The sequence below is a fragment of the Phragmites australis genome, chromosome 9 (genome assembly GCF_958298935.1).
Source record: "Phragmites australis chromosome 9, lpPhrAust1.1, whole genome shotgun sequence".
NCBI lineage: Eukaryota > Viridiplantae > Streptophyta > Magnoliopsida > Poales > Poaceae > Phragmites > Phragmites australis.
Genome location: NC_084929.1, coordinates 34022219 through 34046939, shown reverse-complemented (window position 1 = coordinate 34046939; position 24721 = coordinate 34022219). Strand labels below are relative to the sequence as shown.

General features: G+C 54.7%; 1 pseudogene; it reads left to right on the top strand.

Moving 5' to 3' along the window:
* Window positions 1–16198: 16198 nt before the first annotated feature.
* LOC133928183 (lipid phosphate phosphatase 2-like) lies at window positions 16199–22792 on the top strand (annotated as a pseudogene).
* The last annotated feature ends 1929 nt before the right edge of the window (window positions 22793–24721 follow it).

Sequence of the window (24721 nt, the reverse complement as noted above, 5' to 3'; positions counted from 1 at the left end):
CTCACTCGTGGATGTCTAACACAAAAATTAGGTCGCATGCATTCCTAACTTCTGACTTCTGAAGCATGGACTGTTGTTGGCTACTTTGAGCTTCAGCCTGCATGGGCTAAAAGTATTGGACACTTTGCGTTGAGATGGCGTATTAGTTTTCTGAAGATATATGACCGTCCTCCTTTCTCTCTAGTTTAGTACATCTCTTCACATCACGGTTTCTAGGTTTTTTTATTTTAACCTTTTTATTCTAATATTTTAATATTAACTGTTTTTTTTTCGCGCCATCAAAGTAGTGGCTTGACTAAAATATTTAGTTTCTAAAACTATAGTCTAACAGGAGTTGGTATCAAAATACTAGAATAAAGAAGTTCAAAATAAAAGAAAATCCCCGGTTTCTAGTGTTGTGAGGAACCAGCTGATTACTGTTGCCAATCCAGTTTTAGTCTTGCAGATAACGTTCGTTTATGAATCCGTATCCAGTGGTCGCGTTTCTAGTTGCCTTCCAACCTTCGATCCAGTGGTCGCGTTTCTAGCAGATTCTCTGGATTTCGTTTTTCTAGTTGACCTTCCAACCTTCGATCCAGTGGTCGCGTTTCTTCTACTTCCTTAACCACAAAGAGTCAGATCAGAGAGGAGCTCGTACTCATCGCCGAGGCCGTTCACCTCTGCAAGGCAGGAATCAACTCTTCTTCCTCTGTGAGTACCGAGTACTGCCACCATGCCGTGTCAGTCTTGAATGTTAGGCAGGCACGTAGCGTGCACGCCTTCCAGCCGAAGATAGCTCAGGCGGCAAGCAAGGCAAGGAGATCAGCACTGAGGAAATCCAGGATAGGCTTCCATGTTTAGCCGTTCTGTTTTTTTTTTTCATGTATCTCAACCAATTCAGTTGCATCCTGTACTTTATATATACTCATGCCAATCAATGGAAACAGTAAGTACGATTCCTAATTCGCCTTCATGGTATCGGACACCTATCCATCATTTATAAATAAAAGGCAATTCTTATAAGCATATAAAAAAGTAGATCTAGACTTCTCTTCAAAGAGTTTCTTCTCGGCACTCTCAAGCTGACTGGTGACTTGAACATGCACATTATATTACAAAGCTCGGCAAGTTCAGTCATGACAATCAGATAACTCTCACACTTAACATCGAGTCTAGACCTAAGCAATGCAAGTTCAGTAGAGACAAATTTATATTTAGACTTAAGATCCTTCAACTCAATCTCAACTTTTTTAAATAACCTATCCTGACTAACGAGAGCATCATTCAAGGTATCGTCTTGGATGAAAAGCTAGTCGTAGGAAGATAATACCTTCGGAAGGATTCAACTCGGGGTCGCTATCGTCGTTGTTGTCATCCGCCATGAAGCAGAGGCCAGTAAAGTCATTGATCTTCTTCTTGTTCTTTACTTGCAGTTTATCCTCATCCGAGCTTTCCTCATCGCTGAAAGAAGTGTCGATGTCGCTGAGATCCGCCACAAATGCCCTATAAGCTGCATTGGTCACCTTCTTAGCCATCTTGTCATAGTTCTTCTTGAAGAAGGGCCTCTTGTTCTTTTTTTTGTGCTTGTTGTAGTTATGGTCGCTGTCCTCCCTCTTCTTGAGCTTGGAGCAGTCCGCCTTGAAGTGAGTAGTGTCACCGCACTTAAAGTAGGCATAAAAACCACCCCTCCTCGATCTCAACGATTATTGTAGAAGCGGGTGAACTTCTTCACGATCAGCGCAAGGTCCTCATCATCCAGCGCGTTCACCTGCTCCTATGTGACAGAAACCAAGAAAGACAAAACAAATCCACTCAATGAAGTGTTACCGCAAAAAAACCAGCTGCAGACTGATTGCCACCACCAAGTCTGGAAACCAACGCCCTGTTCTGAGATAGGGGATTTTTGAGACCGATCCGAGTTGTATTGGCTATCTCGATGGATTTGAGCTTGCTGAAGATCTCATCACAAATCAATGTGTCATAACTTGGAGACTCTTCAATGCTCGAGATCTTCACTTCTCATATGCTACGATCAAGAGCATAGAAAAGCTTGATCGCTCTCTCGTTGTCAGTATAGGGCAAAACAGTAGTTGATCGAAGATTGCTAACAATCCCATTAAAGCGAGTAAATATCGCATTCAAAGATTCTCCGGAGCCTTGCACAAATATTTGGTATTCTTAGTTGTATGTGCTTTGACGTCTGACCTTAATATGATTAGTATCTTCATAAAAGACACTCAGAGTATTTGTCGGTGTATCAGGAATCGGGGGTCCCTGAGTCCCGAGGCCAGGCCAGCCGTCCGCCACGTGTCACCATCCTGCGAGGTCTCTCCTGCGGGATGAGGAAAATCTAAGTTCCGGGAGAAGGTGCTCGGGGCCACAGCCTCTGGTCCCCGAGCACCCCAGTTCCCCGATGACCCGCAGAGTCCAAGTACCGGGAAGAAAGTGTTCGGGGAGGTGCCCGCTCGCCCCCGAGTACCCTAGTCCCCCGATGGTCAGAAGAGCTAAGTACCGAGAGAGAGCGCCCCTGTCACTTCGCCCAGAGGAAATGATGATGCCTTTCTCAGTCGTGGTGTCTTGGAACATGTGCCCCTTCTTTCCCGTTTAGGGTATGTCTTGGCCGGCGAGTGCATAAAAGGATGGGCGTGCAGGAAAAAAAGAGATAGACGAAGACACCGGATTGACTCGAAGCAATCGACCGTGCCACACTTAGACGAAGAACACTGCAAGCAAGCCTGAGCAGAGCTAGAACAAGGGAGCCTCAAGCCCTTAGTTAGACAATATATTCTTGTAACCAGACATATCCCTGAGGGATCCCCTTCAGGGAAGGATATTGCATCCACACAGGAGTAGGGTATTACGCCCCCGTGCGGCCCGAACCTGTCTAAACTCCGGTGCATTTACTTTTCCTGCACTAGGTCGATCATCCCCCACCACCGGCCGTTGCATTTATTTCTCCGATGAACTCATTCAGGATCATCCCCCCGGCCGAATCTCTAAAAAGGGGTCTCTCGGGATCCCTGCGATAGGAGTTCACCCTCCGACAGCTGGCGCGCCAGGTAGGAGGGAACATCCCTGAATCTGTTCGTTTATTTTCTTCCACAGGAAAAGATGGCCGGTGGGCACCGTCTCCAGCGTTCCGGCTCCACTTCCAGTGACGGAGTGCTGCCTGACGTCCAGGAGGCCTCAGTCGCTACTGCATTCCAGCAGCAGCCACTATCTGCGCGCGCGGCTTTTCCCTCCCAAGGGGACCAAGGCGCTGGGCCCAGCAGGGCCGCCGCCGCCGCCGCCGTCGCCGGTGCACCCTTCGACCCCCAGCAGGTGGTCGAAACCCCGGCCGCCAGGTCCTCCTCTGGACAACGTCGGGTGCCACTTCGGCGTAGACTCGCCTTTAGCGAGGCCAGCCCGGGGAGCGCGCTGCTTGCGGCGCATGCTCTCCTCAGGTATCCGCCAGTCCAGGCAATGCCGAATACTCCGGAAGGCCGGTGGATCCAAGATGTCGTTGCCCTGGTCGGCACTGCTCGCCGCCAGGTGCTGGCCGGGAGTTCTCGCGCCACCACCCAGCGTGGCGCTGCCAGAACTGGCTCATCAACGGGCAACGTTCGCACGGGCCGGGGGGCCTCCAGGCGGGGCGCCACCCCCCTGGCCGTATCTGAATCTCGGGACCACCGCTTGCGTCTCAACGAGCGGAGGGGCCACGAGGATGCCCGCGTCACTCTCGAGAGCCAGCGGGAAACCCGGCAGGAGGCCGAGGCAGAGGATCAGGCTTCCTCTTTCCCGGCCCACGCTCACCGGGAATCCCCGGCTCGCCGGCATTCGCCACCAAGGACTCCCGCCCGCGCCGCGGGGTACGGCACCGGTTGCCGTGCCTTTACCACTAGCTCCGTCGGGTCAAGTGGCCCTCCAAGTTCCGCCCCGAGCTGCCGGAGAAGTACGACGGGTCCATCGACCCCGTCGAGTTCCTCCAGATCTACACTACTGCCGTTCAAGCGGCCGGAGGCAGCGAAAAGGTGATGGCGAATTATTTTCAAGTTGCCTTGAGGGGCTCTGCCCGTTCTTGGCTCATGAACTTACCCCCAGGGTCTATTAGCTCCTGGGATGACCTCTGCCACCAGTTTGTGGCTAATTTTCAGGGCATATTCACGTGCCCCGGTTTGGAGTGCGACCTCCACGCCGTCAAGCAACAGGAGGGGGAGACGCTGCGGCGCTTTATTCAGCGCTTCAGCCAGGTCCGCAACACCATCCCGCGGGTGGCCCCCCATGCTGTCATCGTCGCCTTCCGGCAGGGCGTCCGTGACGAGCGGATGCTCGAAAAGCTAGGTACGCATGAAATCGAGACCACTGCGGAGCTTTTCGCACTGGCCGATAAGTGCGCCAAGGCGGCGGAGGCCCGGGCGTGGCATGCTCCACGCCCCACCGCCGACCAGCCAAGTTCTTCCCATTCCGATAGGCGGGAAAAGAAGAAGAGAAGAAAGCGCGAAGCCGCTCCTGTCGAGCCAGCCCAGGGCCCCGCCCATAGGCCGGCTCAAGAGCCTGATCGCCGGCAAGAGCGCCGGGGGGCCGCCGATAGACGGCCCGCGCCCGCAAGGGCCCCTGCCCGGGCCCCTCCTCGGGCCCCGGCGCCCGCGAGGGCCCCGGCACCAGCTAGGGCACCGGCTCCCGCAAGAGCCCCGGCACCCGGCCGGGCTCCTGCTCCAGCGAGGGTCCCCGCTCCCGCGAGGCCCGAGCCAGGCAAATGGTGCCCCATACACCAGACCAGATGGCACGATCTCACTGAGTGTTGTACGGTCAAAGGCCTCGTCGAGCAGCGCCAGAGGGAGCGCGACGAGTCCCGCGGGGGAGGCGACGCTGAGGCCACCCCCGACAACGCTGAGCTCGGCTTTCAGGAGCCCGAGCATGCCGTCGCCTTCATCGACGGAGGTGCCTACACGCCTTCCTCGCGCCGAGGCATCAAGGTCATGCGGCGCGAGGTGTGCTCGGCAACCCCGAGCGAGGAGGCCGCCAGGCCCCTGAGGTGGTCGGATGCCCCGATCACGTTCAGCATGGCCGATCACCCCGCGAGTACTGCAGCCGTGGGGCGACTACCCCTGGTGGTGTCCCCCACCATCTGCAATGTCAAGGTCGGCAGAGTGCTGATCGATGGTGGTGCAGGCCTCAACCTCCTCTCCAAGGAGGCTTTTGAAAAGCTACAAGTGTCCTCCAGGCGCCTAAGGCCGTCGCTCCCCTTCTGCGGAATGACCCCCGCGCACTCCCTGCCCCTCGGGCAGGTCGAGCTACCCGTGACCTTTGGGAGTCGGGACAACTTCTGCACGGAGAACGTCCTCTTCGACGTCGTGGAGCTCCCCCTCCCCTACAACGCCATCCTCGGGCGTCCGGCGCTCGCCAAGTTCATGATGGCCGTGCATTATGCGTATCTCACGGTTAAGATGCCGGGCCCAGCGGGCCCCATCTCCGTGATCGTCAACTCCGGCGGCGCCGTCTCCTGCGCCGAGCAGTCGTACATGGCTCTGGTCTCAGCGTGGGCCGAAGTCGAAGGCTGCACAGGGGGCCCGGGACCCTCTTCATCCAAACCCCGACTCGCCGCCGACGCCTCTGTTCCTACGAAGGAGGTCGTGGTGGGCGAAGGCGCTACCCAGGTCGTCCGGATCGGCGGTGACCTGGGCAGCAAATAGGAAAGCGCGCTTGTCACCTTCCTCCGGGCTAACACAGACGTGTTTGCCTGGCAACCGTCCGACATGCCCGGGATCCTTAGGAAGGTGATCGAGCATCACTTGGCGGTCCGCCCGGACGCCCGCCCGGTGAAGCAGAAGGTCCGGCGGCAGGCGCCTGAGCACCAGGAGTTTATCCTGGAGCAGGTCAGCAAGCTCCTTGACGCCGGATTTATCCGAGAGGTCCTCCACCCCGACTGGCTGGCAAATCCAGTCATCGTCCCGAAGGCCAACGGCAAGCTTCGCATGTGTGTGGACTACACCGACCTAAATAAGGCTTGCCCTAAAGATCCTTTTTCCTTACCTCGCATTGATCAAATTATAGATGCAACCGCGGGATACGATCTTTTATATTTTTTAGATGCAAACTCTGGGTATCACCAGATCCGCATGGCCGTAGGGGACGAGGAAAAAACTGCTTTTACCACTCCGGTGGGGACTTAGTGTTATATGTCAATGCCTTTTGGTTTGCGCAATGCTGGGTCCTCTTTCCAGCGCGCCATTCGCATTACCCTTGATTCACAGGTTGGCCGCAACATCGAGGCTTATAACGACGATCTCGTGGTCAAGTCCCGAGACCGCGCCACCCTGCTCGAGGACCTTGCCGAGACTTTCAACAGTCTCCGCACCACCCGCCTCAATATCCGACATAGCGAAATAGCGTTAGTTGGAATTTGACCTTTCACCTCTCTTTCTTCTTGTTGTCACAAAGGGATAAACGACGTTCCTTTGGGTACGCTGTTAGTGAACTCTTATGCCGTAACCATACTTTTGGATACTGGTGCGTCACGTTCTTTTATCAATAAAGATTGTGACATACATCACAATCATCTCACCCACGCCACCCTTTGCTTTAGTAGGAATCTTGTATTCTTATTTTTCTTATATATGTACACAATCACCATCAAGTCACTATAGAGACCATCCTCACCCTTTTCTCATGTATGTGAGTAGAAGTTGTGCTTTATCATGTCAGTGAACTGAGATGAGAAAATTTAGTGACACCATCACCACTCAGACGACACCCACTGGTTATCTTGTAATATTTTGTTATAAGATTAAATTGTCTAGGTCAATATGGCCCTCAGAAACCTAGGACTTTTCCTGAGTTCTGAGAAATGTTTCCTACAGCACTGTCGTGTCATCAGACAATGCCAGTGTCGTCCGTTTCTGGAATTCCTAAGTCCCTCGTACTCTTCCCTACTCGTATTGAATCTCGGGACGAGATTCTTTTTAAGGGGGAGAGGTTTGTCACAGCCCAAAATCCTTAACTAGATAATTAAGCATCATGAGTATCATTAACATCATTGTTTAATTGTTTTGAGCAATTTTAGGCATGCAATTTTTAATTAAACAAATTGTAAGAATCAATATTAGTTGATGTGTTGTTAAGCAACTCACAATATTGCTATACAACATAGGGTTGGAAACAATTTTAGAAATTAGTACATGGCATGCGGGGAATATAAATGAATTTTCCAAAAATTTTGGGAATTACTTTGGAGGCATAAAAATTACCACAAATTAGTAAAGGTTGCATGTTTAGAGAATTTTAGTTTGAAATTGGCTCAAGCATTATGGGTTAAACAAGTTAAAATGGGTTGCACATGAATTATAGAATCCAACAAAATTGATCCTCAATTTTTATGATGACTTTTCGACCGCTAGAGAAATTCAAGAAAAATAAATGAGAAAATGAAGACACACGTACAAAGTAAACTAACACCAGAAGTTGCTAGCTTTCTTCCTTCTTGGTACTGTTCATGGCCACGGCTATTCTTCAAGAGACTTCATCCCGGCTGCCACCGAGTTCCCTTCCAGTGGGTTCGGCCACCTCATGGCCAGTGCTGTTTTCCCTTTTAGCCGGCCAGCTGCCGGATATCTCTCTCTCTCTGATGTTTTCTTGCACAGCATGTGCCGCATGCTATCTCTCTCTCTTCTCAGCCGAGCACAGCACAGAGAGCAGCAGCAGCAGCAGCAGCCATAGCTCACTCTCTCGTGCTCTCTCTCGTCCAATCAGTAGCAGCAGAGCTTCTGCTCCTCCATTAGCTGAGCTTAGAGCAGCACCTACGGCTCCCTCACGTCCACGCCCCCGTCTAGCTCTGACGCCCAGGCCTCGGCTCGCAGCTCCGCAACCACCGCGCGTGCGCTCGTTTTCCCCGCGCCGGCATCAACGCAGAGAGCTTCGCTGCCGCTCCTCCTCTCAAGCCAATGCGTGCAGCCCGGACTAGAGACCTTCTTCCCGTAGCCCAGTGTCGCAGCAGAGCTCCTCCATCGCCTATGTGAGCCCGAACCGCCGTCATCTTCTCCAACTCCGGCAAGCAAGATCCGGTCGCATGTCGATCCGCCACCGCAGTGCATCCCCCGACCAACCGAGAGCACGGTGAGCTTCTTGGGACCCTCCTTGCACTTTTGCCCGCGCTAGTTCATCGTTGGCCTGTCTACAGCGCGGCAGTCCGCGCGGACCGACCGCCGCCGCCCGTCGCCGGCCCAGCTCCGGTCGGGCTCACCGGCCGTGAGTACCTTGAATGGACTCCCCACTTCACGCTGGTGTCGCCGGTGCTCTCCGTTGGCCGTGCTGCGCCGCCGTTCGCCGCCGGCGACGTCACCCGAGCCCCGGCCGGCCGCGCTGCGCAGTGTCCCGGGCGTGGGTCGATTTTGACTCGGGTCAAAATACGCCGGCCCCACTGTCAGTCACAGCGGCTGGCCGAACCCGAGTGGAAAAAGGTTTTAGGGTGTTTAAGTATTCGGAAAAATCGGAAAATGCGAAATTGGATATTTGTTTAATTGGTAAATCGGCTGATAGCTTGTATAATGCGTAGAAAAATGTATATAACTCCAAAATTCATGAAACCAGTTTTGTTAGGTTTATATGATCATTATCTACATGTTAAAAATACCAGCAGCCATGAAATGTGTTCTGGGAATTATTGAATAAATGAAGCATGTTTAAGCTTTGATAATTCATAATTAAATCTTGGTAGCTCCAAAATTGATGAATCCAGTTTTGTGAATCTTGCTAAATTGTTTCCTGTTCAGTAAAATATACACCCTCATGTTAAGCATAATTAACTTTCCAGTTTGGTTTAAGCTTTGGTTTATGCTTTAAAGTATTTCAGGAAATGTTTAAATGGTTAACGCTAATTGCAATTAGGAAATATTTGATGTTTTAAGCGCAAGGCATAATGCATGTCACCTCCGTTGTTGCATGGCTTTCATACTCATCATTGCACGCGATTATTCTTATAGAGAACGTCGATTCGACGACCGAGGCGAGCGAGGCTATTCCCGGAGGTTCCCGCAGTGGTGATCGTGACTCGGGTAGCTGTGAGCAGCAGCTAGGGCAGCAAGGCAAGCATCTATCATATTGCACCGTGTCTACTTGAAAATCTAATATGTTATCTACGCTTATGTATACATTGCATGTGTCGGGTTCCGTGTTGGGTAGAACCTATGCCTATGCATTCTTCCATTTCGGTCACGTGTCATGAGTTATTCCATTGGAGCCTAGTGGTGTCATCGCGGTCTAATTTTAGTTCGCTATGCTTAGTGGTACTTAGGCTTTCCGGTAGAAGTCGACGACGGCGTCCACCGTTGTCGCGAGCCTAGGACTTATTACTTGTTCACACTTATGGTTGTGTTGATGATGAGTCGGTTTGGTGAGTGGTGAGTTGAGACGAGGTGTGGGCGGTGTTGGGGGTGTCATCTGCTCACGAGGAGTCCTCAGGCAGTTCGGGGAGGGAACCCGGACACCGTAGACCGCTTGCACCGGTTAAGCACCGATCATCGGTGTAGTCGGCTTTAGCACATACCTTACTCACCACATGCTGATATAATGGTAGGCGAGCCGATTACCTTCGCAGACGTGGTCATGTGGGCCTCTTCATAGACGGTGTGAGTCCGGTTTGAGTCCGGGCTTTTAGCGGTATTAGTTTGCTCGAGGAGTAGTTCTAATACCGCCTCGCCGAGCTATGGTTGATCCACATGGTTGGGCCTGGTTGGGAAAGGTTGTCACGGGTACCCCCTTGTGTGCATCTTAGCGGGTGGCACAAGCCGTATGGTCCCTGTGTCGTGTGGGTCCAGGAGTATCCCCCTGCAGGGTGTATAATCAGTTCGAACTGCCGCGCTCTCGGTCATGAGCATCGCTATCGCTTATCTCCACCGAGCGACCATGTTTGGTCGTAGAGTTTCGATGTGGGTTGTGGCATGGTTGGATTGGGGTGGTTTGGTCGGTATGTGGTCGGTGGTTTGGTGGTGTTGGTTTACTTTTATACACTTGTTGTTTACATATCTGTTGTGGTCAGTTGGTTGGCAGAGTTTGAGTCGGTGGTTGGTTAAGTCAGTTGCTTACACCTAGAGTCTAGGTTGCTTACCGCTTAATGAACTTAAACATGTCTTAATCCTTGCTACAGCTTTAAATGCATGATCCTTGGAGTCGAAAATATATATACTCATACTGTGTAAGACTTGCTAGTACCTTCATACTAAGGGGTGCTGCCCTTAAGTTGTTTTCAGGTTCACAGGTCGGCGAGGAAGAGGCAGTTTTCGGCTACTTTTTGCCTGCCGATCCGGGTGGCGGGCAGGAGTAGCACATTCTACTCCGAACTCCGACGCTTTTGGTATGGAGCTTAAGGGCATACGGCTCCATACTCTTTTGTTGTATAGGTTTTTCTTCCGCTGCTTAGTTGTTGCTGTTCTTCTTTTGTTGTAAATTGTGGAAGCAGTTGCATGTTTAATAATTGTAATCCAGTTTAATTACTTGCTCTCTATTAAACTGTGTTGTGATATTTGAGTTGGAAGGCATGTGTTCCGATCCTGGGCACAAAACACGTGCCGGGACTACCGGAATGGTATTCTGGTTAATCGTCGAGGTTGTGATTATGAATAATGATCCTCCTGATGATTAATTAGAATACTATTTGGACGGTTCCTCACAGCTTGGTATCAGAGCTTGGTTTAATTTAGTAGCCTACATATAATTAGTGCGTTGTTTAGTAAGTCGACAACTCCACCTAAACAACCCATAATTTATGTTTATGCCTCTTCATGTTTAATATGTATTAAACTGCTATCGTTTATGCCCCTAAGTTAAAATGCGTATTATGAGTGGCGTTTATATGTCTTTTACCACGTTGTTTCGCTTTCGACCCTGCATTGATTCATGTTGAGCATTGCATCTTCGGCTTTGCATCGTCGGAAGGTAAGGTACGACGCTCGGTGGCGGTTAATCACCGAGGGCTCAGCCGGATGCGAGGCAGGGGCCCGGCATGTTCCGTACGGTGATCCGTACGGGAAGTGAATACGCTAGCGATAGCGTATGAACATCCACCATGCGATGGGAGACATGGTCGTCTACTCGTGTGGCGATTACACGAGATGTCCCGTAGGGTCTACGGGGAGTGAATACGTCGTTGTCGACGTATGGATTGTCGCTTGTACGGCATGTGGTACAAGGGCCGTTCGCGCTCTTACTCTTTCTAGCGCGAAGGGTACGTTCTGGATGATTAATTAGAATACTATTTGGACGGTTCCTCACATACGCCATGCTCATCACTTTCCAGAAGCTGCGCCACTACTTTCAGGCGCACAAGGTCTCGGTGGTTACTACGTATCCACTGGGACCCATTCTCCGGAACCGGGAAGGCACCGGGCGTGTTGTCAAGTGGGCGGTGGAGCTGGCGGAATTCGACCTGCACTTTGTCAGTCGCCAGGCGATCAAAAGCCAGGCGCTCTCCGACTTCGTGGCAGAGTGGACACCCGTCCCCGAGATCGTCCCAGAAGAGATCTCTGCGTATCTTGGGCACGACGCGCCCGGGTACTGGGTCATGCACTTCGACGGCTCCCTCTCGCTGAAAGGCGCGGGGGCCGGAGTGGTTCTCACCTCCCCAACGGGTGAAGAGCTTCGGTACGTCGTGCAGTCGCAGTTCCGCGCATCCAACAACATGGCGGAATATGAAGGTCTCATCGCTGGTCTCCGGGCTGCGGTGGGGCTTGGGATTCGTCGCCTCCTGGTCAAAGGGGACTCCCAACTGGTGGTCAATCAGGTATCCAAGGAGTACCAGTGCACGGATCCTCAAATGGCGGCGTATGTGGCAGCGGTCAGGAAGCTGGAGAGGCGTTTCGATGGCCTGGATTTGCGGCACATCCCTTGCTGCGACAACACTTTGGCCGACGAGCTCTCCCGCCTGGCCTCCTCCCGTGCGCGCGTCTCTGCCGGAGTCTTTGAAGAAAGACTCGCACGGCCTTCCGTCCTACCTGCCGAACAGGACGAAGGGGAAACCTCGAGCTCAATTCAGGAGACCCCGGCGGTGCCCTCAGTGGGAAGCCCCGTCAGGGTGCCGCCGTCCGGCGAGTGCGCTGCACTCGCTGAATGTTCTCAAGATGCCTCGTGGATGTCCGACATCCGAGGGTACTTGAAAGAAAAGTCTCTTCCCGGGGATGAGGCGTCTGCCGAAAGAGTTGCTCGGCAGTCAAGACGCTATGCCATAGTATATGGGGATCTCTACCGGCGTAGCGCAGGAGGTGTCCTCCTGAAATGCATCTCCCGGGCAGAAGGCGGCGAGCTTCTCGCTGAGATCCACGAGGGCGAGTGCGGTGGCCATTCATCGTTCCGCACGCTAGTCGGGAAGGCCTTCCGGCAAGGTTTCTACTGGCCTACAGCTCTCCAGGATGCTTCCGAGCTGGTTCGGCGCTGCAGGGCGTGCCAGTTCCACGCAAAGCAGATTCACCAGCCAGCTCAGGCTCTTCACATCATCCCCCTGTCATGGCCTTTCGCGGTCTGGGGGTTGGACATTCTGGGTCTGTTCCCCCGAGCAGTCGGGGGCTATGAGTACCTCTACGTCGCCATCGACAAGTTCACCAAGTGGCCGAAGGCGGTCCCAGTCCTCAAGGTGACCAAAAACACGGCGCTCCAGTTTATCCGCGGCATCACCAGTCGCTTTGGCGTCCCGAACCGGATCATCACCGACAATGACACCCAGTTCACGAGTGCCCTGTTCGGGGACTACTGCGAAGACCTCGGCATCAAGCTCTGCTTCGCCTCCGTCGCTCATCCTCTTAGTAACGGGCAAGTCGAGCGCGCCAACGCGGAGATACTGAAGGGCTTCAAAACCCGGACCTATAACGTGCTCGCCAAGCACGGGAAGAGATGGGTGGACGAGCTGCCCGCCGTGCTATGGGCTAATCGGACCACGCCAAGCCGCGCCACCGGGGAGACTCCATTCTTCCTCGTCTACGGCGCTGAGGCGGTCCTCCCCTCCGAGCTCACTCTAGGCTCCCCTCGGGTGCATGCATATTTTGAGGGTGGGCAGGAGCAGCAAAGGCGCGACGACGTTGACTACCTGGAAGAGCACCGGCGGCGTGCCGCCGTCCGGGCGGCTCGGTACCAGCAGAGTCTGCGGCGATACCATCTGCGCCATTCCGGGCCCGGTCTCTCGAGGTGGGAGACCTAGTTCTCCGACGCGTCCAGTCGCGCGAAGGAAAGAATAAGCTTTCCCCCATGTGGGAAGGTCCCTTCACCGTGATCGGGGTCCCGCGAGAAGGTTCTTTCAGGTTGGCGGCAGAAGATGGGCAGCCGCTCCCGAACCCGTGGAACATCGAGCACCCGCGCAGGTTCTACCCGTAGACGGCCATGCTCGCGCCTCAGGTCAACCAAGCCGGAGGCTTCCCCCCGCCCAAGTTGACCGGGGGCTACCACCCATTGGGTAAGTCACCCAAACTTGTAAAACTTGTAAATTCAATATCTCAATATTCAGTCGTATGTCAATTTCTTTTTTCTGGATTCCGTATGTTTAACCTGTCTGGTGAGATGCTCGATTGTGCGAGAAAAAGTTCGCTCCCTCATTTTCCCCGCTGATAAAAGAATCCCAATCGGTATGCACGCGAGCAGTTACCGCTGACTTACGTCCGACATGGTAGGCTGTGGTGTTCGATGTTGTGGCAGGCTCCTGGGCACTACCGAGTTCCGGGGTGCTCTGGGTAATCCTATCGCTCGAGCTGCTCGAGTAGTCCGGAGCCTAGGCCTCAAGGGCGGGCTGTCAGTGCTCGGTCCGGTCCGTCTTAAGCCCGGGCACCACCGAACCATGGGGACTCTTGGTCACATTTTCGCCCGCGCACGTCTCCGGTCTACTGACTGAGTGGTCGCGAGGTGAAAAAGTATTCACCGGTCATGGCGTGTTCCGTGCTGGATCGATCCATCTCCCGAGCAAGGAAGTTCGTGTCTTTGTCTTTTGACTTAGACGATGCGGACTCGCGAGGGCTCGGGGGCTGGACGCGCCAAGAACGACGATCGGGATGACTTCGTTCTCGGGGACGGAAAGGTCGGGAACGGTCCGACTGAGTACTCCCCGGGGCTTCAAGGAAAAACATCGGAAGGAACACTAAGTACTCAAGAACACTGGAGTTGCGAGCCCAAAGCAAAGCTGCCTTTATATTCACAAGGAAAATACAAGCATTTCTGAGGGATCGCTCCCATATTTACATCCATCCAAGACAACAACAAAAGAAAAGGAAACTACTACAAAAAGCCTAATCGGCGGCAGAATCGGCATCAGAGTCGTCTGGGTCATCCCCGGGGGCTGGCGGCGGCGGCGCTTCCCGCCTGAAGCCGGCCGCCACCTCGGCAGCGGTGCTCCGAACCGCTTCCCGGGCAGCCTCTCCCTCGGCTTCAACCACTCCTTCCCGCGCCGGCTACAGCGGGAAGTTCGGGTCTCTGCTCCGGTAGCAGGCCAGGACGTGCTCGGCCACCGCGTGGGCCAAGCCGCGTCCTTCCCGGGCGGCGAGTTCCTGGACGGCCCAGGGCAGCGCCTCGAGGCGCTCGCAGACCTGTTGAAGCCCTAGGACTTGTCGTGCGGGGCTATCACTCTTCTCGTCCGCGACGAGTCACCCGAGACCGGCCCTCTCCACGGCCCGCCGCATCCGCCGGAGTATGTCCTCCAACATTTGCTGCAGGTTGACCCGCGAGACGAAGGCAGTCTCGAGCTTCTCCTTCGCGGCCCGCAGCTGCGCCTCGAGTCCCTGGCCCCCGGCCGGGCCAGAAGAACCGCCGTCGGTTGCGGAGCCGGCGGCTTGCTTTGTCTGCGCCACCAGTTCGGACAAGGCGTGCTCACGGGCGGTTAGCTCCGCATCGTGTTTTGCGTTCTCCTCCTCCCTGGTGGCGACGGCCGCTACCGCCGCGGCAGCCTCCCCCTCTCGACGGGTCAACTCCCCCTCCCGGCGGCTCAGCACGTCCTCCTGGTGGGCCAGCGAGTCCTCCTGGGCGCCCAGATCCGCCGCCGTGATCTCATTGTCCACCTCCCGGAGGGAGATGTCCTCCTCCCACCGGTGGATGTCTTCTTCAATCTTCCGGAGGTCTTCTTCCCAACGCTGGAGGCCGGCGCGCGTCTGTTCGGCCTCGCCCTCTCGGCGGGTCAGCTCAGCCCGGAGCTCCTCCGCCGCCTTCTCGCGGACCGCGACCGCTTCCTCCCTCTTCTGCGCCTGCCCCGCCCTGGCAAGGGCCTTGGCAGCCTGCTGCCGCGACGCCTCAACCAGGCGGGCGGTGTCTTCTCGCTCCCGCGCGGCTTCGGCGCGGGCGGCCTTCAAAATCTCCTGTTCCCGCGCGACCTCCGCGCGGGTATCTTCCAGGAGTTTCTGCTCCCGCGTAGCCGCCGCGCGGGCCTCTTCCTGGGCGCTCGCAAGCTGCGCCCTCTCCAAAATCAGCCAGGCGCGCTCTGCTTCGAGCTGCTCCTCCTTCGCGTTCACTGCCGCACCCAGCCGCCCGACCGCCACCTGGACGCCCTCGATCGCAGCCAGGAAGGGGTCGGCAGGCCGGTCGGGTGCCGGTGTTGCGCCGGCCTCCCCGCGATCTGCCTCCGGGGGGTTCGAGGTCCCCAAGGGACGCCACACGACCATCCGCCCCGGGCTCTGCATGCCCAGGGTAGGTTCCACCGGCGCCGAAGACTCGGCGACGGCCGCATTCCCGCCTCGACCGCCGCATCCGCTGGCCCCGGCACGGCCGCTGCTTCCGCCACCATCCGCCCCGGGCTCTGCATGCCGGGGTAGGTTCCACCGGCGCCGAAGGTTCGGGCGACCGCTCCGTTCTCCCCTCGGCCGCCGCTTCCGCCGTCCTCCCCTTGGCCGTCGCGTCCGCTGGCGCCCCCACCGTCGCTGCGTCCGCCTGCCTCGGCACGGCCGGCGGGCTTGGCTCTGGCCCCGGTGCCGGCACTCCTTCAATCGCGGCGGCACCTTTGGCGGCCTGTAGGAGATAGACGAAGATTAAAATCAAAACCTAGTTCGGGCAAAGAGCGCCCAAGAAAGAGCGAAGAACGAAACTTACTCGGTCGTCGTCCCCCGGTACTGCCATTTGGCCGCCGGGAGCCTGAAGTCCGGGTCCGGCGGTGCCGGCCCGGAATCCTCCCGTCTCCTCTTCCGCCGGGGGCTCGGCGGGGCCGCCGCACGGCTCTCAGGCGCCGGGTCAGGCCCCATCCTCACAAGACACGGTTCCAAGACCGGGAACGCCGCCGCTGCCGACGGCGATGGCGGGGAATCCGGCACTGGGATGTAGACTCGGGGGCGCTTCCCCCGATCCCCCGGCGCCGCCGCCACTACGATGTCGGCGGTGCCCTCTTCTCTAGTGCGGCGGCTGCTGCCCGCAGCAGCCCCTGCCACCAGCCCGCGCCGGGCTGTTCGTGGCCTCCTCACTGGCCAGCTCGTCCAACCCAGGGAGCTCGGGGGCCTCGGGGCTCCGGCTCCTCGGCCGGTCCACGAGCCCCTGGGCATCGAACTCCGGCAGCTGCGCCATGATCGCCACGCGCTCGGGGTTGGCGCAGAGCGCCATCTCCGGCCACGGGAGCTCCGCCCGGCTCATGTCTTCCACTCCGGTTATCACTCGGGTCATGCCTCTCAGCTCCGCTGGGCCCAGATCCCAGCTTGCGCCGATTTGGGTCCGAGTGATATCCTCAAGCCCTGTGTAGAACCAGCACGGCCGGGCCCGCTCCCCCAGGGGCGCCAGGCGACGGCGCAAGAAGTCCGCCACCACCATGACTGAGGTCAGCCCGGAGTCGCGCAGGAATCTGATGCGCTCGAACACCGGCTCCATCCTCGCGTCCTCCGGCGGCGGCACCTCCCACGTCGACCTCCGGGGCTCCGCCGCCGCTTCCGGTAGAGCGAGACGATCATGGGGGTCGACGTCGACGAAGAACCAGTCCCGTCGCCATTCCTCCCACTTGCTGCGCAGAACCTGGGGGATGTACTGCTCCCCCAAGCCGTCTCGAAGCCGAAGGTTGCAGCACCCCACGACGTCCGCCGTGGAGTACCCCCTCTTCTTCCCGACCGGCCGCAAGACGAAGAAATGTCAGAGAAGCATCGCCGAAGGCACCACCCCCACGAACATCTCGCAGAGGTGCGCGAAGACCGCCAGCACCACGACGGAGTTGGGGCTCAAGTGCACCAGCTGGATGCCGTAGGTATCAAGAACTTGGAGGAAGAAGGTTGAAAACAGCGGCACCAACCCCGCCGCCACGAAAAAGTGAACAAAACAATTCGCCCGGGAACGGTCGTCGCCGGCGGGAAGTTCGCCGGCGTCACCACCACGGCTCCCTCCTGCCCCTCGGGCACCAGCAGCTTCCTAATTTTGGCCGCCGCTTCTTCATTCTTCAGACGAGACTCCGGCAGAACGCTGTCCAGAGTCCTGTCGCGACGGCCTCCTCCGACTCTCGGCATCTCGACGGGAGCGGAGGTGTTCTGGTGGTGGAGAGAAAGGAGGAGGAGCGCTCCGATCACCTGAAAGGTCTCTAAGGGCTTCGGAGCACGAAGGAGTCAAGAGCAAGATTGCAAGAAGGCGTAAAGAGGGGGACAGATCGATCCCCTCCCCCTTTTATATCTCAGAGTTCAAACGTTGCCGGCCAATGGTTCGCTCGGCGGGACGGCCTCCTCGGTCAGCGCAACTGCAAGGCGAATCTCCCGCCGATCGTGCGGCGTCAGCGGCTGCCAGGCGTATTTTCCTCGATCTGCGCGGCAGCCGCGCGTGCCGCCCGTACCGTTGCCATGCCCTTCGGGAGTTGTGTGGACACGCGTCTACTTGTCTCCCCGCTGGGCCATACCTGAGGCCCGGGTCTAAAAAGCCACCTCTTGAAAGCCTGCCATGTGGCGTCCACGCCAGCCTCGGCCTCGTCCGCGACGAAGGGCCCATCCGCAGTCTCCGTGCCATCACCTACCAATGGGCCCGGGGGCTACTGTCGGTGTATCAGGAATCGGGGGTCCCTGAGTCCCGAGGCCAGGCCAGCCGTCCGCCACGTGTCACCATCCTGCGAGGTCCCTCCTGCGGGATGAGGAAAATCTAAGTTCCGGGAGAAGGTGCTCGGGGCCACAGCCTCTGGTCCCCGAGCACCCCAGTTCCTCGATGACCCGCAGAGTCCAAGTACCGGGAAGAAAGTGTTCGGGGAGGTGCCCGCTCGCCCCCGAGTACCCTAGTCCCCCGATGGTCAGAAGAGCTAAGTACCGGGAGAGAGCGCCCTGGGGGCTGCGTGCGGCAGGCTCCGAGCGCCCGGTTCCCCGAGGGTCAGTACAAAAGTGCTCGGGAGAGAGTGCTCGGGACTGCACGTGGCAGCCCCCGAGCACTCGGTTCCCCGAAGGATCGTGCCAAAGTGCTCGGGAGAGAGTGCTCGGGGCTGCACGTGGCAGCCCCTGAGCACTCGGTTCCCCGAAGGTTCGTGCAAAGGAGCTCGGGAGAGGGTGCTCGGGGTTGCACGTGGCAGCCCCCGAGCACTCGGTTCCCCGAAGGTTCGTGCGAGAGCACCCGATGCCCCGACGACCCAGAAGGGCCCCCGAGGGGCCCGCCGACGAGGTGTCAACCAGCCAGAGGTCCAAGGCCACATTTAATGGGCATGCGCGGCCTGACATCCTGACATCCCTAACTGCTCCCGCCGCAGTGTCAGTCCCTGCCATGCTTTGGCAGAGGGGCGTGGGGCCATTAATTGCACGGGTCCCGTCCCGTATCATCCGGTGTATCTCGGGATAACGTTGCCAGGATCAAGGTGTTCCGCCTGCCACCCTGCCCTGGCAGAGGAACAAGACAGGGTGGGCGCGCCGGGTGCCTCTGTGGCTGCTCGGTGGGCCCTCTCAACGGCGCCCGGCGCCAGGGCGTCCACAGTGACGGGTCATCGGACGCGCGCCGCATTTTTCCACCGCCCCTGTCACTTCGCCCAGAGGAAATGATGATGCCTTTCTCAGTCGTGGCGTCTTGGAACATGTGCCCCTTCTTTCCCGTTTGGGGTATGTCTTGGCCGGCGAGTGCATAAAAGGATGGGCGTGCAGGAAGAAAAGAGATAGACGAAGACACCGGATTGACTCGAAGCAATCGACCGTGCCACACTTAGATGAAGAACACTGCAAGCAAGCCTGAGCAGAGCTAGAACAAGGGAGCCTCAGGCCCTTAGTTAGACAATATATTCTTGTAACCAGACATATCCCTGAGGGATCCCCTTCAGGGAAGGATATTGCATCCACACAGGAGTAGGGTATTACGCCCCCGTGCGGCCCGAACCTGTCTAAACTCTGGTGCATTTACTTTCCCTGCACTAGGTCGATCATCCCCCACCACCGGCCGTTGCATTTATTTCTCCGACGAACTCATCCAGGATCATCCCCCCGGCCGAATCTTTAAAAAGGGGTCTCTCGGGATCCCTACGATAGGAGTTCACCCTCCGACAGTATTCTAGATCTCCCGGACAGTACGGAGGTGTTGTACCCTATCAAACTCATTCCGACTTAAGCTAGTGAACAAAATATTTCTGGCGTTATTATTGGACTCATAATGTTCGATTTGAACCTAAATCATGCGAGAAGTAGGGATCTCGTAGTTGGAATTAACTACTTCCCATATTGTACTTCCTTGGCTTAGAAGATAAACTTCCATGCGCACCTTATCAGTACAAAAAATCACGACCATCAAACAGCAGAATCTTTTCACTTCACTTCATGTCGTGTACGGATCACAAAGCTGGTTAATATCAACAAGTGATCAAACCGACTCTGATACCAATTGTAGGAATGAGATTGGCGACTAGAGGGGGTGAATAGGCGTCTCAACAGATTTCTTACGAAATCGATGGCCTTCTCCTATTTGAATCACCCAACGCACCTCAAAACTCAAGCGGAAGCAAAAATCGAGAGAAGTTTTAGTAAGGGGAAATCAAGGCAACACAACTATACGGATGGTATATAAACTATAGGTTTCATTTAATATCAATTAATGTGTCTTAGCACTTGAAAGATCACAACTAGCAAAGAAACAAGAAAAGATGAACACCGAGCAACAAAACTCTCCAAATTGATTGTCTAAAAGCAAGAGAATTCAATACCCTATCACATAAGTGTGTGTATGCGAATTTTATGCCTCTAGCAACAAGAAGAATAATTTCACAAGGTGCTAAAATTTTAACCAAAAACAAAAACGAAAATCAAAATCGGAATGGAAAAACTTGCACACAAGGCAAGGGAATCAAAAGAGGAAAACTAGAAGGAGGAGAATTCAAACATATGAAACAAAATAAACTTCATTACTCAAAGAGATCAACCCTATTTTAGACGGATTACAAAGATTTACCTCTCAAAACTCTTCCAGTGCTCCCGTGGTTTTGAGACCAAACCGCGAAACTCTAGCACGCTTATCAAAGCGTGACTAGCTGCCACTTACTTCCACCTGAAGCAAGCACTCCGATGATGACGCGTGTCCTCTGTCTTATGATCTTGACCGTTTGTAAGTCACTCCCGCTCCCGAACTCTCGGGCCGCTTTGTCACTTGCACCGGCATCCCCTTCACTTGACTTTATCAACACGTCATCTTCATCCTCTTTTTCATGATTTGCCTGACTTTCATGTGTACAGCTAGTGTCACCATTGACTCCGCCCGGCCCTCCTTGATCGCCCGACAACGAGCACCCACTTAGCCTCGATCACTCGATGTTGACCGTCAAGTTGCATCTGTCACCTACACATCTTGAAATAAGCAAACACATTTCTTCACACTCCAAAACATCTTCAGATTAGCACATAATCAAAAACTTCAACTCAGAGCACATCCTGTAGAAAACGTGAACACCGAATATTCTGGTGTATTCTGCTCCTGAACACTGGGCCATCCGGTGAGTGTAACACTATCTATTCTAGGAATACTTTGCTCTCTGCAAGAAAAGGTCCGGTAAAAGCTTCCGGTAATTTCATGTCCATCACCGGATAATTCGGTACATGCCAATCCATCAAACCACTATTCAGCAACATCTCTGCAACAAAAAGTCCGGTGCATTCTCCGGTGTTCACAATCTCAGCACCGGACTATCCAGTGTATATAATCAAACTTGATGTCAAAAATCTCCTCTGTGCATAAAATACTCCGACGCTCTCAAAGTCTATCACTGGACCATCCGGTGTTTTCTTTCATCTATGCTTCAGTACTGAAAATGCTCCGGTGATACTCTCTGGTGTAGCCACCATATTCACCGAACCTTCCGGTGCATTGATCTCAAATTTCTCCTAAAAATTTGTTCTCTATGCGAAATAGTCCGATGAGTATACACTGTTCGCGTAGGAACTTCCGGTGTGTGTGATTTTTCTACGAAAAGAGAAGAATTCGCCAATTCTAAACACCGCCAACTTAAATTAGATATGAACAAGAACAAACATCTACAAATACATACTAATCAAGTTCAAGACACACCAACTATTATCAATACCTATTATATACAAACAAAATACTTCTTCACTTGATTTCTCAGTCATTCGAGGCAAGTTCTTAGGCTGGCACTTTATCAATACTTTATTATATACAAATAAAGATACTTCTCTACTTAATTTCTCCGTCATTCTGGCAAGTTCTTAGGCTGGCACTGATCTTGTTCTGCTGCAGGTGTGTCCTGGTGTGTTGTTTGGTTCTAACATGGGCTGTGGCTGAGCTGGCCTTCTGTCCTCCGTGCTCGTAACTGGCGTCCTGACGGACGCGACCAAGGATGGCCTTGGCCGGCCGCGGCCAAATTTCTTCTGGCGTTGCTTTCCTGACGGAGTGCCGGTGAGTTCCGTTCTGAACCTCCATGATTAGATCCGTCAGAAACTCCGATAAGAAGCTCCTACCGAGCTTGCTTGCTTGCTTCTTCTTGTCACCACGGTGAAATTGAATGGTTCACTCGCTCCATTTTAGAAGTACGACAGCATCACCAGAGGAGTCATATGCCATGGAGACCCGCGTGTCATCAAAGAAGGGTACAAAGAGCCCCCCAAGTGGCCATTCTTCATGTACGTGACTACCTGCAACTCTGAAAACCATTTGCTGCATGCAAGCGGTGAACATATAGTATCTTAAATTATCTCGCTAAATCCTTTTTCCAGTTCACGTTCTAAAAAATAATTCCTTTTCCAGTATGCAAAATGCTTCGCGTTTACAACTTTTGTTCCACTCCAGGGTCTTTTGCTGGGCTAGGCTTCCTGTCATGGTATCTGGCGGGCAAGATCAAGGCGTTCGATCGAGGTGGCCATATCGCCAAGCTCTGCATCGTCATCCTGCCCCTGCTTCTTGCGGCGATGGTCGTGGTTTCGTGGGTAGACGACTACTGGCACCACTGGCAGGATGTGTTTGCTGGTGGCACTCTTGGTAGGTAAGTAGCAGGTACCCATCTCAGTTGATTTACCTTCCATCTGTTACCACCAACTCTTCTTTTCTAAAGATCACATTCCCACACTCCGGATCTATTTGGTTCGCGCCTAAGACCTTCGCATGTGCTTAGGGTAAAGCTTCAAGTGCAGAGAGAGAGGGTTTAGGAATAGGTGCACGCACTGCAGCCAGCGATGCCCACACCAAAGAAAAAACTGGAGCCAGCACTGCAAGGTATGATGGTACTATGCTGCGTAGTTGGCTAGTTGCATACAGCAGACTAGTACTCTATGGTCTTTTTTCTTCTTTTTTCGAGAGAACAAGTACTACTTTGTTGTCTGGTGGAGCAGAATAGAGTTAAGCATATTTGTTTATTTGGGCTTGGAGTGGGCCAAATCCCAGTCTATTGGACTGGCCCATGTTGGTCATATCATTTTGGAAAGGAAAAAGTTCATTTTGCCTTCTTAAACTATTGTCCGAATCTGATTCCCCCACTGTAAAATTAGGTATCGAAGATCCCGTAACAATTGAAACCAATTGTTTTTCCTCTCCGTATGGTTTTAAACCCGGTTTGTCCTATGTGGCGCTGACGTGGCATCCAAGTGTTTTAGTTTTGCTAACATGACGTCTACGTAGACAACACACTAATCACCTTCCACCTATCGTCATGCTTCCAGGTGCATTCCGCAGCTCTGCCCACCGGCATGGCTGAAATCACCACACCGAAGGTGCTACCCCTCGTGGAGCGGGCCATCTCCGCAGGCGACTTGCTCTGCCTCGACCGCACCGCACACGTGGTCCTCATCAAGATGACGCTCACCAGCCACACGCTCCTCTCCAACCACCTCGTCGCACTCTACTCACACTCTCGTGCCCATCCGCCACCATCGTCGCCTTCAACTGCCCGCCCACCAGCGCTAACCGTAGTGGCTCGCCAGCATTGTTCCACATGCTGAGCCTGTCACTGGGGCTGAGGACTAGACAGTGGTGCATGGTGACAGGGGCGACCTTCTCCCGGTCGAACACGCCCTCACCGTCAATGATGTACACGAAGTCGTTCCAGTCCTCCGGGACGGGCTTGTGCAACTGCGAACCCTCCATGAAGGCCCAGTCCCGCGCCAACCTCAAGGTCGCCCCCCCCCCCCCACATGCCTCAAGGTCAAACGACTTGAGGGAGGCTCACGAGGACCGGATCCATAGAGAGGTCGAGGAGACCGTTGTAATTCGCTTCCCTTCTTCCACTCCAGTGGCATCAACAAGCTCTCCTCTTAATCTCAAGCCCCTCATAGAAGCTCAAGACCCTTAGAATGCACATAGCATCCAACTCCATCATTGTCATCGCCACCTGAGCTCCATCTCACCGTCGCCAGCTCAACTTTGACTACCCTAGAGCCCCCAGAGAGCATGGTGAGCATCCTCAGCGTCTTCTCTAGCTTTCTAGCCCTCTTGTTCCCCTCTTCGGGCCCCCACCGATCTGACACCAAGTACAACACCTCCACAGCCCATCTTCTTCGCCGTCGGCCATTGGTAGAGCCCAAATTTGTGCTGAGGAAAAGGAAAGGAGCACCCCGCGTTGCTTGGATGGAAAGCCAGAAGCTAGAGGAAGGAAAGGAACCAATCATTTGACAAAAATGGAGAACGGAAACCCAAAATCACCCGCAGATTTCTCATCAGCCGCCGGACCCAAACCGACCTCGATTCTACACCTCTGAGCTATAAAAGGACCCCAGACCCCCTCATTTGCAACCCAGAGCCCTCGTTAAGTTTTCCCCTCGAAATCCCGAGCTCCAACGTTGCCTAGGAACTCTGTCGAGCTCCAGCCACCGACACGTCCCCTTGTTGTCGTCAGGCCGCCTTGTTGCTCTCCGATGACAACACGTCCCCCAAACGGAGTCGCCATCACCCCAGGATGATTTTACATCACTCGTAGTTGGGTTTCAAGCCGTTTCACATCGTCTCCGCCTCTCTCCGGTGAGTCTGCGTTGCCCCGGGCCATCGCCGAGCCACTCCAAGCCGCCTTGATGCTGACGTGTACGCCCAATAGGTTCGCCATCGCCCGATGACCTTGCTCCGCCATTCACTATCGCCATCCGACCATCAAAGTCCAACTCCAGCGAGCTCCCATGGCTGCCCCGGTGGTTGCGCCACCGTGCCCAATCGCCATCGACACTGTCCCAAGCAAAAGAGAGGAGAAGGTAAGCCCCATCGTCCGATTTGAAGTCAACAGCTAGGATTAAATCGCCATATACCCCTTTGGCCGAGCCCAGTCAGTAGCTCTTAATTTGCGTCAGTAGCCGTGTCAACGTGCCACGTGTGCATCAACATGCCGCATCAACAAAATGCTGCCAATAGGGCAAGCTGAGTTGTCACCGCGTAGGATGAAACCACCATCAAAACCAGTTAAGGAGATAAATTA